This window comes from Marmota monax, unplaced genomic scaffold (assembly GCF_021218885.2).
Source record: "Marmota monax isolate L192 unplaced genomic scaffold, Marmota_monax_Labrador192_F-V1.1 WCK01_AAM20220418_F8-fsc00012, whole genome shotgun sequence".
In the NCBI taxonomy this organism is placed as follows: domain Eukaryota; kingdom Metazoa; phylum Chordata; class Mammalia; order Rodentia; family Sciuridae; genus Marmota; species Marmota monax.
Genome location: NW_026695227.1, coordinates 29293119 through 29306159, shown reverse-complemented (window position 1 = coordinate 29306159; position 13041 = coordinate 29293119).

Sequence of the window (13041 nt, the reverse complement as noted above, 5' to 3'; positions counted from 1 at the left end):
TGTTTTTATTTCTTGATACTAAGGATTGAACCCAGAAGTACTCTACCACTGAGCTAACATCCCCAGCCCTTTTTATTTTACTTTTTAATTTTGAGACAGGGTCTCACTAAGTTGCCAGGCTGGCCAAATTTATCATCTTCCCCATTTACTCTCCCAATCAACTTGAATTACAGGAGAGCCACTACACCCAGCTACAATAATATCCTTATTTTACCTAATAAGTTGAAAATTATGTCCACACAAAAACCTGCACACAAATGTTTATAGCAGCTTTATTCATAATTGCCAAAACTGGAAGAAATCAAGATGTCCCTCAAAGGGTGAATGAATAAAGAAACCATGGTACATCTATACAATGAACTATTATTCAACAATTTAAAAATGATCTATCAAGCCATGAAGACATGGAAGGACCTTAAGTGCATATTGCTTAGTGAAACATGCAGTTTAAAAAAGCTGCATACTGTTTGATTCCAATTATCTGACATTCTGAAAAAGGTAAAACTATGGAGACAATAAAAAGACCAGTGGTATCTAGGGCTTTCGATAGAAAAAGCAGGATGAATAGGTAGAACAAAGGATATTTTTAGGACAGTAAAACATTTATATAATGCTGTGATTGTAGCTACATGACATTATACATTTGAAAACTCAGAACCACACAATATAAAGGATGAAACCTAATATAAACTACTGACCTTAATGAATAATAATGTATCAATATTGGTTCATCAATTGTAACAAATGTACCAAACCAATGCAAAATATGAATAATAGAGGAAACTGAGCAGCATAGAGAGACGGCAAATGGGAATCCTCTCTTCTGTATGATACTTTTCTGTGAGCCTAAAATTGTTCTAAAAAATAAAGTTTATAAAGCTAAAAACAGATATATTCTGATCAGTAAAGTATCAAATTAAATTGTGATATTAAAAAAGACCCCCCCAAAATGGGCAAAGGTTTATATTGATATTTTTCTAAAGAAGATATACAGTGGCCAATAAGCACATGAAAAACCGTTCAATATAATTAGCCATTAGAGAAGTACAAATCAAACCCTCTTCATCTGAAGTGATGATACTACTATTTCACATCCATTAAGATGGCTGTTATTGGGGGCTGGGAATATAGTTCAGTTTGTACAGTGCCTGCCTTGCATACACAAGTCCCTGGGTTCAATCCCCAGCTCTGCCCACCCCCTAGAAAAAGAAAAGAAAAGGAAAGAAAGAAAGAAAGATGGCTATTATTAAAAAAAAAAAAAGGGGAAGACAAAAACCATTTTAATTGGGAGTAGGAATATTAGAAAAGGAGAATTTTCTTAGGAAAACTTAGGCCTTTTTTATGGTCATCTCAGTGTAGTTCCCAAACTTGAAGATGTTAGTTTATGAAAATTAAACTTATAAAAAAATAAATAAAAAATAGAGTAGCTGACAAAAGAAAACCTTCATACTAAGAAATGGCTGTAAATACTTTTCTGATAAGAATCTTACAAAATTCTTATTATTAATTCATTTATACATTCAACAAATATTTATTGAAAATTAACTAGATGTCAGCCACTGTGCAGGGTACTGAGCTTTCACAGAGTATATACTCTAGAGGGACTATCGTTTCATGGCAAGCTTATATTTAATTGGACCTGGAATATAATTGAAGAAATCAGTGAACCCACTAACATCTGTAATATATCAAATTCTTAAGACAGGAACACATTAGTTAGCATAAATGAAGTAAAAAGAAAAAGCAAAAAAGGATATGAATAGTAAGAATGTGTCTTTTCCTTAAATATCATATATTATTTAAGGAAAAGACACAAATGGATACAAATATTTCAGCTTTAGAGAAATGGATATGATGAAATAGGGATAGCTCATTACAAAATGGATTTTCCTTCCTTTTAATCCTAAACTCCTTTTTCCTAATTTTTTTGTTCATCAAACAACTTTTAAATTAATTTTTTCTACATTTTTATTGGTGCCTTAAAGTTGTATACATGATGGGATTTGTTGTTACATATTTGTACATGCACACAATATAACAATATAATTTAGCCAATATCAGTCCCCAGAACTGTCCCCCTCCCTCCCTGACAACTTTTAAATTTTAAATATAATTTCCCAGGAATCTTAAAAACTTGAAAGAAGCACTTTAGCTAGCTATGGTTGATTTATCAATCAAAATTTAGATTTATAATTTGATGGTAGATAGATGATGGAGAGAATGTTTGATATCTGGGCAGTTCTAAAAAATATGTTGTATGTCCAGTCCCCTTTAACCGAGAGGCTAAGAAGTATTCTTTAGGACAGGGTGTTTGAGCATGAAGCCAACCGGTAAACATAGAGTAATGACCAATGAAAAATGTGCTAAAGAAGATACCTAAACATTGTCATACAGCTAAGATGACTTTAAAAAGTGTCAGGAGAAAGTACACAGCTCAGCAGACTTAGAAGACCACAGATCACAAGAGCAAAGCAGTAAGTTAGATAGACAAACAGATGGTGTTAACAATTTCTCAAGGCAACCAACTGAGCCAATAGCTAGAATAAATGATCCCGAGATTATTTTCATTGCAGATATGGTTTAATAGGGCTAGAAAAAGATGCCCTGGACCCTTCCTCCAGATGAAAAAGCTGAAAGTTCCTGGATTTGTACTGAAGATGAGCCTAGGGCCTTCTGATAGGCTTTTCAAGAGGGCATGTGACTGAAGCACAGGAATTAGCCATAATATTGCTAGAGAGCTAGGACTTTGTCCAAAATATATTCATCTTTCTTCAGTTGTTAAGGCTGGTAGCCAGATTCAGGATTTAGGGGAGATGGACCTGGCAGGGAGTAAGAGGAAAAAACAAAAGGGTTGAATGAATAATTGAACATGTAAGATGGTGGTCAGTTGAAGCCAGAGGTCATGAGACCAAAGTGTCACAGTAGATTGGGTAGAGAGAGGTGATTGGAGGGGAAAGAAGGGGAGGGGGGGATAGGAAGGGCAGCAGAATACAAAAGACACTAGTATTGCTGTATGTATAAATGTGGCGTATAACCAATGTGATCCTGCAATCTGTACACGTGGAAAAATAAGAATTCATACCCTTTTGAATCAAATGTATGTCAAGATCATTGTATTGCCTTGAGCAACTAATTAAAAAAAAAGAAAGAAAGAAATGGTGTGCCAGGACATTTCAGAATAAGTATGATAGTCACCCAGATATGATTCTAATCCAAGAAAGAAAACACATAAGGTATTACAATTTATATGGTGGTTTTTTTGTTTGTTTGTTTATTTGTTTTTGGTGGTGGGGGTAGTACTGAGGATTGAACCCAGGGCTTTGTGTATTCAAGGTAAGCACTCTATCAACTGAGTCATATCCCCAGCCCTTATGTTTCTCTTTAATAAATACTGAATGCCTATTATATGTTAGGCACTATTCTAGGCTCAAGTGGATTCCAAATTGGAAAAAAAGAATAAATAAACAAAAAGAAACTTTGTATGTCTTCAGGAAACTTACATAGAAGTGAGCAAAGCACATAATAAACAAAGTAGTGGTGAGTGCTATGAAGAAAACCAAATTAGGGCAAAGAAGCAGAATGACAGGATACTATCTTAAGCAGAGTGGTCAGAAAAATTTTGCTGAAGAAATGACATTTAAGAAGAGTTCTAAGAGCTAGGCATGGTGGCACACACCTATAATCCCAGTAGCTCAGGAAGCTGAGGTGAGAGGATCATAAATTCAAAGCCAGCCTCAGCAATTTAGTGAGACGCTAAGCAACTCAGTGAGACCCTGTCTTTAAATAAAATACAAAATAGAGCTGAGGACATGGCTCAGTGGTTAAGTGCCTCTGAGTTCAATTCCTAGTGCCAAAAATAATAAATAAATAAAATTTTTTAAAAATAAAGAATTCTAATAATGAAGGGGGGAAAACCATGCCAGGAAGATCTAGGGGTACAGCTTTAAGGAAGAATAACAAATGCAAAGATCTGAGGCAGTGACCACCAAGATTCTCTGGCTTAGAATCACATTTGTAAATGGACTACAGTAATTTGGTGGGTTGTTGTGAAACAATTGTAGCAATTAGGCACAGGCCTCTTTCTGGATTGAAACAAATATCTATTTGGCTCTCTCTTTCCAAATACAGCCCCAGATCTCATGGGTGTGCAGTACCTCCTTCCCCAACTAGAATGTAAATTACATCGGGACAGACCCCAGGGATAGGCATAAAAGCACTGTCTATGTTGGAGAGTCACCTTCAGTTCTAGCTGAGATAGGGTAATCCCTGGAGACAGAGCAGCTTCCACTAATAGTTAGTCACTAATAGTAAAGTTTTTGACATAGTACCTTAATTGATTTAACACAATGGTTCTCAGCTCCAGTCTAGCAGAATCAGCATGGTCTGAAAACTGATTGGAAATTCAGGTTCTTGGGCCTTACCTGAGTCTTGCTGAACCAAAAATCCTGGAGTGGAATGCCACAATGTGTTTGAAAAATCTCCCTTAAGGTGATTCTGACACAAGATAAAGTTTCAAAGTCATTTTCTAGCCAGATGTGGTGGTTCATTGCCTCTAATTCCAGCTACTCAAGAGGCTGATGCACAAGTTTGAGGCCAATTTGGGCAATTAAATGAGAGCTTGTCTTAAAATAAAAATTTAAAAAGGGATTGGGGATATGTAGCTCAGTGGTAGAGCACTTGCCTAGCATGTGAGAGCCCAGTACCAAAAACAAAATCAAAAGTATTGTTCTAAGCTGTGGAAGTCCAAGAACACCATCACTGAAGAATGAATCTATAAGCCTTGAAAACTTGGCTGGTCTCTATAGGTTTATTTATACTAACTAGGATCAACTTGGGAAACAGAGTTCAGGAAAGCAGTTATGGGCAGCAAGATGACTTCATAGTATATTGAAGTCACCACTTTCCAATCTTACTTAAGACAGAGGAAAACAAACCAATCAGCAGAAATATGTAGTCTCAATTTAGGACCAGATAAACTTTTTCTTTCCTTAAAAAATAAGATTTTAGGGCTATCAGCTTGAGAAGATAATCACCATATAATAATCTTGGAACCCTTCCACTTCAGATCTGCTAACACCTCATCAAGTATAATATGGAAGCCTTAGCTGTTTAGTACCTGACCAAGGAATATTCCTCTAAGCTCTTAACCACATTTCTCTGGCTAACTGAGAGGTGATTTGATTTGTAACTACTCAGAGTAGGGTTAGCCAATATATCAATCATACATCCCTTAGTAATGAGGATATATTTTGGGAAATGTATTGTTAGGGGAGTTTGTCATTGTGCAAACATCATAAACTACACTTACTTTAACCTGGATGATATAACCTATAACCCACGTAGGTTATGTGGTACAGCCTATTACTCCTATGCCACAAACCTGTACAGCATGTTACTCTACTGTATATTGCAGACAACTGTAACCATGTTAAGTATTGGTGTATGTAAACATATCCAAACATAGAAAAGGCACAGTAAAAATAGGAAGTGATATAACTAGGTCTTAGGGGCTGCTTTTACTAAAAATACTGCTCTTCACTTGGACCTACAAATGTAAAAAAAAAATGTAGCATCTCCACATCCATTTTGCTCTGAGGCACCTTGGATTCCAGGAATAACAAAAGTGACTGATAAACATCTTCCAATGAGTTGATACTATCCTGTGGCTTGGGAGGCTGAGACAGGAGAATTGTGGATTTAAAGCCAGCCTCAACAACTTTGGGCACTAAGCAACTCAGTGAGACCCTGTCTCTAAATAAAATACAAATAGGGCTAGATATGTGGCTCAGTGGTTGAGAGGCCCTGAGTTCAATCCCTAGTACCAAAAAAAAAAAAAAAAAAAAAAAAAAGGAAAAGAAACTACCCCTGAAGGCAAAAGCATTTTTTTTAACCACTACCTGATCAATTCTGAGATAATTATCAACCAGACCACAGTTTGACCAAGACTGTTTGACTGTACATATTTCTGGGCCTCCTTGCCTATGCAATCTGGAAGCTTATGTCAGTAACCCTTGTTAGGTCGGTGGCAGCGACTTGGTGGCGACTTAGTGGCAACTTAGAACAAAGCAGCCCGCGCCGAAAAAGAACATCAATCAGATGCCGGCGGAAACACCTGTCAATCAGCCACATCTCCTGACTAACGCCTGTCAATCAACAGGACCCCCTGGCCAATCCTGGAGTTCAGCCAACTCCCCTGACCAACTTCAAGGGGGCAAGGGACCCTAGAAACACCTTTTCCTGTCCCAAGCCCTTCCCTTCCTGCTGTAAGCCCCATTAAAGTCCAGTCCGGTCGAGCTTCCACATGGTTTCTCCTCAGACCCTTCCCCTGTCCCCTCTGTGGGTCTGATCGAGTTCTGCCCGGGAGTGATATCTCAATAAAGCCTGTTCAGCGGTCCTTTTAAATCTGCCTCCTTTGGCCATTGCCTGCCCCAACTGATCTGACACCCCTAAAGACAGGGCTAGAAATACTGATCTTCTCAGCATAGCTATACTGATTAGAAGTTTCCTTTGCACCATTATTTTTTCCCATTTGTTTTTTTGGGAGCAAGTGGCCAAATCTGATTTGTTGGAATCACAGAGTCAGGCCTCTGGCCTAGGACTTGGTTAAGAGTGAGAGTAATTTTTTAGCTCCTTTATAATCTTATGTAACCATCATCATAATATGTGGTTTATCATTGACCAAAACATCAATGTGGTGCATAGTTTCATTTTTTAAAACACTTTATAATTCACTTTTTTTTTTTTTTGGTACTGGGAATTGAATCCAGGGCCTTTAACCACTGAGCTAAATCCCCAGCCCTTTTTTATTTTTTTATGTTCAGACAGGGTCTTGCTAAATTTCTTAGGACTTCATTAAGTTGCTGAGGCTGGCTTTGAACTTGTGATATTCCTGCCTCAGTCTCCCAAGCCACTGGGATTACAGGTGTGTATTACCATGCCTGCCTTGGTGTGTGATTTTATATATATAAAAGCTCATCTCTATGAATCAGTGAAAGAAGGCCTACTCATATCCTTGCATATTTGATCAGAAGAAGAGTACTTGTAATTGGGTATTTTCCCAATGACCTTCCAATTCAGTTGACATTATAACAGCTCTAACAGTTTTAGTTCCATGAAGATTTAAGTTCTGTGAAACAGATCCTGTAACTCTGATACTAAGATGTCAATATTAAATGGTGACTCGCTGAGATTAAGGCAATCTTCATAGAGGCAGAACTGCCTCTTGCTGATTTTTCTTCAGCAAGAGTCCAGGTTCTTGTCTCTACAACATAGAATATATATGGAAAGTCTTGTCTCTAAGGCAGAAAGCAAGTATACTTGCTTGGAAGGAACTTGGGCAATATGTAACAGTCATCAGTTGCATTGGCAATATTATGATAACTTTGCGTTCTGGGCTGCATAAACCACCCATGTGTGAGTATAATTGTCAAAGGATCAGAAGGGCAGCAGTTGGTATGGGTAATGCTGGTGACAGGTGATCTAGATGAAGTGAAGAACACAATATTAGGTTCTTATCTTCCAGGGAGAAGCAGTGGCACCTAGGGCTGATGGGTGAAGCACTAATCCTTTGGAATGCTTTCCCATTTGCAGCTCAATAAGGAAGAGTCTTGGAGTCACTGGTTACCAAGGTAGGTTGCCTATCAGTGAAGTCCTCATGCACAGGGAAGGCTTCAGTTTTAGTGGGTAGTTGGACCTGCTGGACCAGAGCCTGACCAAAAGCTGCCTGCCTCCTCTTGAGTTTTGGTCCTGGAGGTTATTGTCCTATGGTCTCAGCTATCTTGGCATTTTGTTTTGTTCTTAGTTTTTGCAGCTTAAATGAATACTGAAGTTTATTTTTTTTCAGTAATAGGAAATCTGGAAGTAACAAATCCAATACTAGTGCAGACACTCAAAGAAGCCATAAGGGAAGCCAAGATCATTGTGACTTTTCTGCAGTGTCCTCTGTAGACTGTCCTCATGGTCATAAAATGTGGTGTGTTTTTTTGTTTTTTTTAGTTGTAGATGGACATGATACCTTTATTTTATTTATTTATTTTTTTAATGTGGTGCTGGGGATCAAACCCAGGGCTTTACGCATGCTAGGCAAACACTCTAAAACTGAGTCACAACCCCAGCTCCACAAAATGGATCTTTTAACATGAGGTAACTGGATCTCCTTGCAAGGTGAGAAATAGGGGAAAGGGCAAAGAATAAAACATGTAGAGAAGAATTCAGGTAAGGAAGACCCTTTTCCAAGATGGTCAAGAGGGTTTTCTCAGAAACGAACACAGTAAAATCTGCTTATTTGTCAATGATCAGGGTTTTGGGACATAGACTATACCAGGCAAGAATATCTTTAAGAGATTGTTTAAAAAGTATACCTTACTAATCTGACAGATCTGGATTCTTTATATATTGGAGAAGATGCGAGTAGATGCTGGGAAAGCAACTAGAAGTATAAACCACTCTTTATTGATCACAAACATAACAAAAGATCCATGTAATGAAGACATTCTGCTCTGATCACAATGTATTTGAATTAGACACCAGTAACAAACAAGTACTAAGAAATATCATGCTTCCTGGGTACGTAAATTCTATTCTAAATATGCCATTGGTCAAACAAATTATCTAAAGGAAATTAAAACATTTCAAGAATGAAACTATAACTGGGGGCAGTGGCACACACCGGTAATCCCAGTGGCTTGGGGGGCTGAGACAGGAGAATCATGAGTTCAAAGTCAGCCTCAGCAACTGCAAGGTGCTAAGCAACTCAGTGAGACACTGTCTCTAAATAAAATACAAAACAGGGCTGGGGATGTGGTTCAGTAGTTGAGTACCCCTGAGTTCAATCCCTGATACCAAAAAAAAAAAAAGAATGAAGCCATAATAAAAATATTATATACAAACCTTTTATGATAAGGCATATGATTTATTTATAGAAGTATAACCTTAAAAATAAAGACTAAAAATTAATGAGCTGGGACCTGCTTTCAGGACAAATACAGTCTTTTATTTATTGGACAGTCCCATTGAAGTTTTATAAAAACTCATAGTATGAATTTTCATGGGCACAAGTGAGAGAACTGTGGCTGAAGTCATTTCATATTATAGGGATTACTTGCAGTATAACTTCTCATGTTTCCCAAAAGAACAGGTTGATTTTATGAGTTCTAAAAAGAAAATTCTCTCAGTGTGACTCCTCACAAGATTCATAAAAACTGAGGGATTACTGTAGAAAACAACTGAGGAATAACCAAGATTACTCTCATCCTCAGCAATATTGATATTTTGGGGGCACATAATTGTTTGATGTCAGGGACTCCTATGCATTGCAGAATATAAGGCAGCATTTCAGATATCCTGGAATGCCAGGCACTTTTCTTTACAAAGGCTTGGGGCCAGGACAAAAGAATAAAGGGTGAGGCCTTGGTGGCTCATTTCTTTGCTCTTCCCCACTGCAGGACGAGATAGCTTATGTTAGTAGTTTTGACTATACAGTCATAACCCAAACACACAGCTTGCCTCAATCACTGATGGGCAAGGAGTTGAAGAAAGCAGCAGCTGCAGATGCTTCCCTGACAGGCATGAAACAAGAAAGAACACATGTTCCATTTTTCTTGAGGACTAGAGCTCAGCATCTGCATATAGAGCAAGGAGCAGGACACCCTGGAGAGAGTCCCTATGAATTTTTCAAGAAGGCAGAAGCATCAGAGGGGCATCAGACCAGGATTTTTGCATGTTTTGGTATCAGTACCTCTATGCTCACCTCTTCTAACCATGTTATTTGACCACATCAGTTGCTCATGATGCCCTGTAGGTTTCATTGCCTAGAAGCAAGGTAGTGCCATCTACCTCATCAGAGTAGCTCACCACTCTTGTTCTCCTCTAATTCGTCCTCTACCCAGGAGCCAGAAAGATTATTTTAAAATAGAAACAGTATCCTGACACTCTTCAGTGATTTTTCTATAATGAAAAAGTGTTAACAAGACCTAAAAGACATACCACTATTTGGTTCTTATACTTACTTTCTTTATAGTTTACTCTTCAGCTATTTTTCCCAGCACTTAAGTCTTACCAGTACACTCTACTTTTCCAATGAGTCAAATTCTTTCCTGTTTCAGAGTCTATGGTCTCCTTTATCTGGAATTATCTTCTTTCCCCTTTATCTGGCCAGTGAATACTCATCCCCTCAGGTCTTCCTGAGAGTTTTTCTGATTTCTAATTATATAATGTGTGATTATGTGGTTACTATTTTACTTCCCCAAGAATATAAACTCCATGAGGGCAATGTATCTGTTTTGTTTACTATTTATTCCCAGTATTTTTTTAAGCTTTTTTTAAAAATTTTTTTTGTAGTTTTAGATGGACAGAATGCCTTTATTTTATTTATTTTTACATGGTGCTCAGGATGGAACCCAGTGCCTCAGGCATGCTAGGCAAGCACTCTGCCTCTGAGCTATAGCCCCAGCCCTATTCCCAGTATTAAATAGAGTAATCAACATATATTTGCTCAACAATTTTTTTGCAAGGACAGAAAAGAGGTATTCAGGACTAAAAAGGTTTTCCTCAAGAAGTTAACAATTTGCCAGATGTGGTAGTGCATGCTTATAGTTTCAGCAATTGAGGAGAGTGAGGCAGGAGGATAGCAAGTTCAAGGCCAGCCTGGGCAAATTAGCAAGACCCTGTCTTGCTAATTAAAAATAAAACAGGGGAGCTGGGGATGTAGCTCAGTGGTAGGGAACCTCTGAGTTCAATCCCCATAAAATACACACACACAACACACACACACACACACACGAAGAAATTAATTACTCTGAAATAAATAGCAGTATTTATTCATACTTTTTTGAGCACTTACTATTTGAAGTCATTGTACAAGACTCAGTAGGAGATGAGAAAATGAACTAGATACTTCCCATGTTCCCCAGGAGCTTATGATCAAGGAGAGGAGGGGAGATAACATAAGACAATGTAAGTAAGAACTTGATAACTTTGGTTCAAAATGTTGAATTTCAGCTCAGCACGGTGGCACATACCTATAATTCCAGCAACTTGGGAGGCTGAAGCAGGATGATAGCAAGTTCAAGGCCAGCCTGGGCAACTTAGAGAAACCCTCAGCAGCTTAGCAAGATCCTGCCTCAAAATGAAAAAAAGGGCTGGGGATTGAACCTGGTGATTCTCTACTACTGACCTATATTCCTAGATACCGGGTTTTATTTTTTATTTGGAGACAGGATCTTGCTGATCTTCCCGAGAAGTCCTGGAAATTGCTATCCTCCTGCCTCACCCTCCTGGGTTGATGGAATTACAAGCATGAACCACCAGTCTGGCAAACTTAACTTCTTGAGGAAAACCTTTTTGGTCTTTAATTCCTCCTGAAAGTATAAGGGAATTGGGATAAATAATCTCTAAAGCATTTTTGAACTGTAAGGTACTGGGTCAATGATAAGGATATAAATTAAACATAAGTTTTATAACATCTCTATTATTTCCAGTATATTACTGGGCACATGGTGGAATTCAAGGTGTGTTTTCAGGGCACTGATTCCAATATAGATGCATTTAAGTTGAGAAGAAATGTATAGATTTTTTTCTGAAAGTTTATATAAATTATGTGTGAATTGGGTAGGTATTGGGCTCAGTGGTACAGCACTTGCCTAGCATGTGTGAGAAACTGGGTTTGATTCTCAGCACCTCATATATTGAAAAAAATAAAGTCTAAAAAAATTTACTTGTGAATTGAACATTATTTAAAATACACAAGAGATACTTCTTTTTTTTAAAGAGAGAGAGAGTGAGAGAGAGAGAGAGAGAGAGAGAGAGAGAGAATTTTTAATATTTATTTTTCAGTTTTTGGCAGACACAACATCTTTGTTTGTATGTGGTGCTGAGGATCGAACCCGGGCCGAACGCATGCCAGGCAAGCGCGCTACCGCTGGAGCCACATCCCCAGCCCCAAGAGATACTTCTTATTAAATGGATTCCTAAGGTAATTTTTAACAGTATTTAGAATCATTTTATAATATCATAACTCACTAGTTGATCAATTTTTAAGTTAAGTTCCACATTTTTCAATACCAAGGTTGTTGATAATAGGGTAAGCCACATTAGAAGCTTACAGTAATAAGGGAGCCAACTGATTTAAATAGCTATGGTTTAGATATGGTTTGTGTGTGTCTCCCAAGGATTGGAAGTTTAGTTCTCAGTGTGGGAATTTTAAGAGGTGGTGAAATCTTTAAGAGGTAGAGCCCAGTGATTAGGTCACTAGAAGCACTGCCCTGGTTCAACTGTAGGTTCTTACAGGACCACAGTTAGTTCCCATGGCAGAATGTTGTTATAAAATAGCCAGAATGGCCCTTCCCCACTCTCTGGTTTCCTGTTTCACCTTGTGCTCTCTCCCTCTCACACACATGCTGCCATGATATCATCTCCATGATGTGATGCAGCAAAGGGAGCCCTCACTGTAGGTTGAACAAATGATGCTGCCCAATCTTCAGCATTCAGTCTCCAAAACTGTGAGGTAAATAAACTTCTTTATACATTATCCAGCTTTAGGTATTTTGTTAGGGCAATAGAAAAATTACAAATATTGAGTAAAGCAACCTATTCTTCATAGAAGTGTTCCTCTTTCTGAAGTTTCTGAAATTATTTTCTTCTCTCTCTCTCTCTCTCTCTCACACACACACACACACACACACACACACACTTTCTCATTTGTGTCTTAACTCATACTTCACTCTTACAGATCTACTCTAATTTATAACACTATGTGTAAACTTTTCATCTTCCAATATTCCTTTCCACACTCCTCCCCCTTATTGACCCACATGCCTCACCATATTTCATAATAGGTATGCTTCCCACGGTGTCTGGATTTTCCACAGTGTCTAGATTCTTCAAGCTATCTGTCTTTGCTGGTGGCTTTGGGAAGAGCATGCTGGAGGTTGAAGCTTCCCCAGCTGAGAAGCAAAAGCTCTAGGTTACCATCAAGGTGGGATTCAGAGAAGGGAGTGCTTCTTACTTCCTTTCATCTTCTCTATGACTCTCATCTGTCCATAG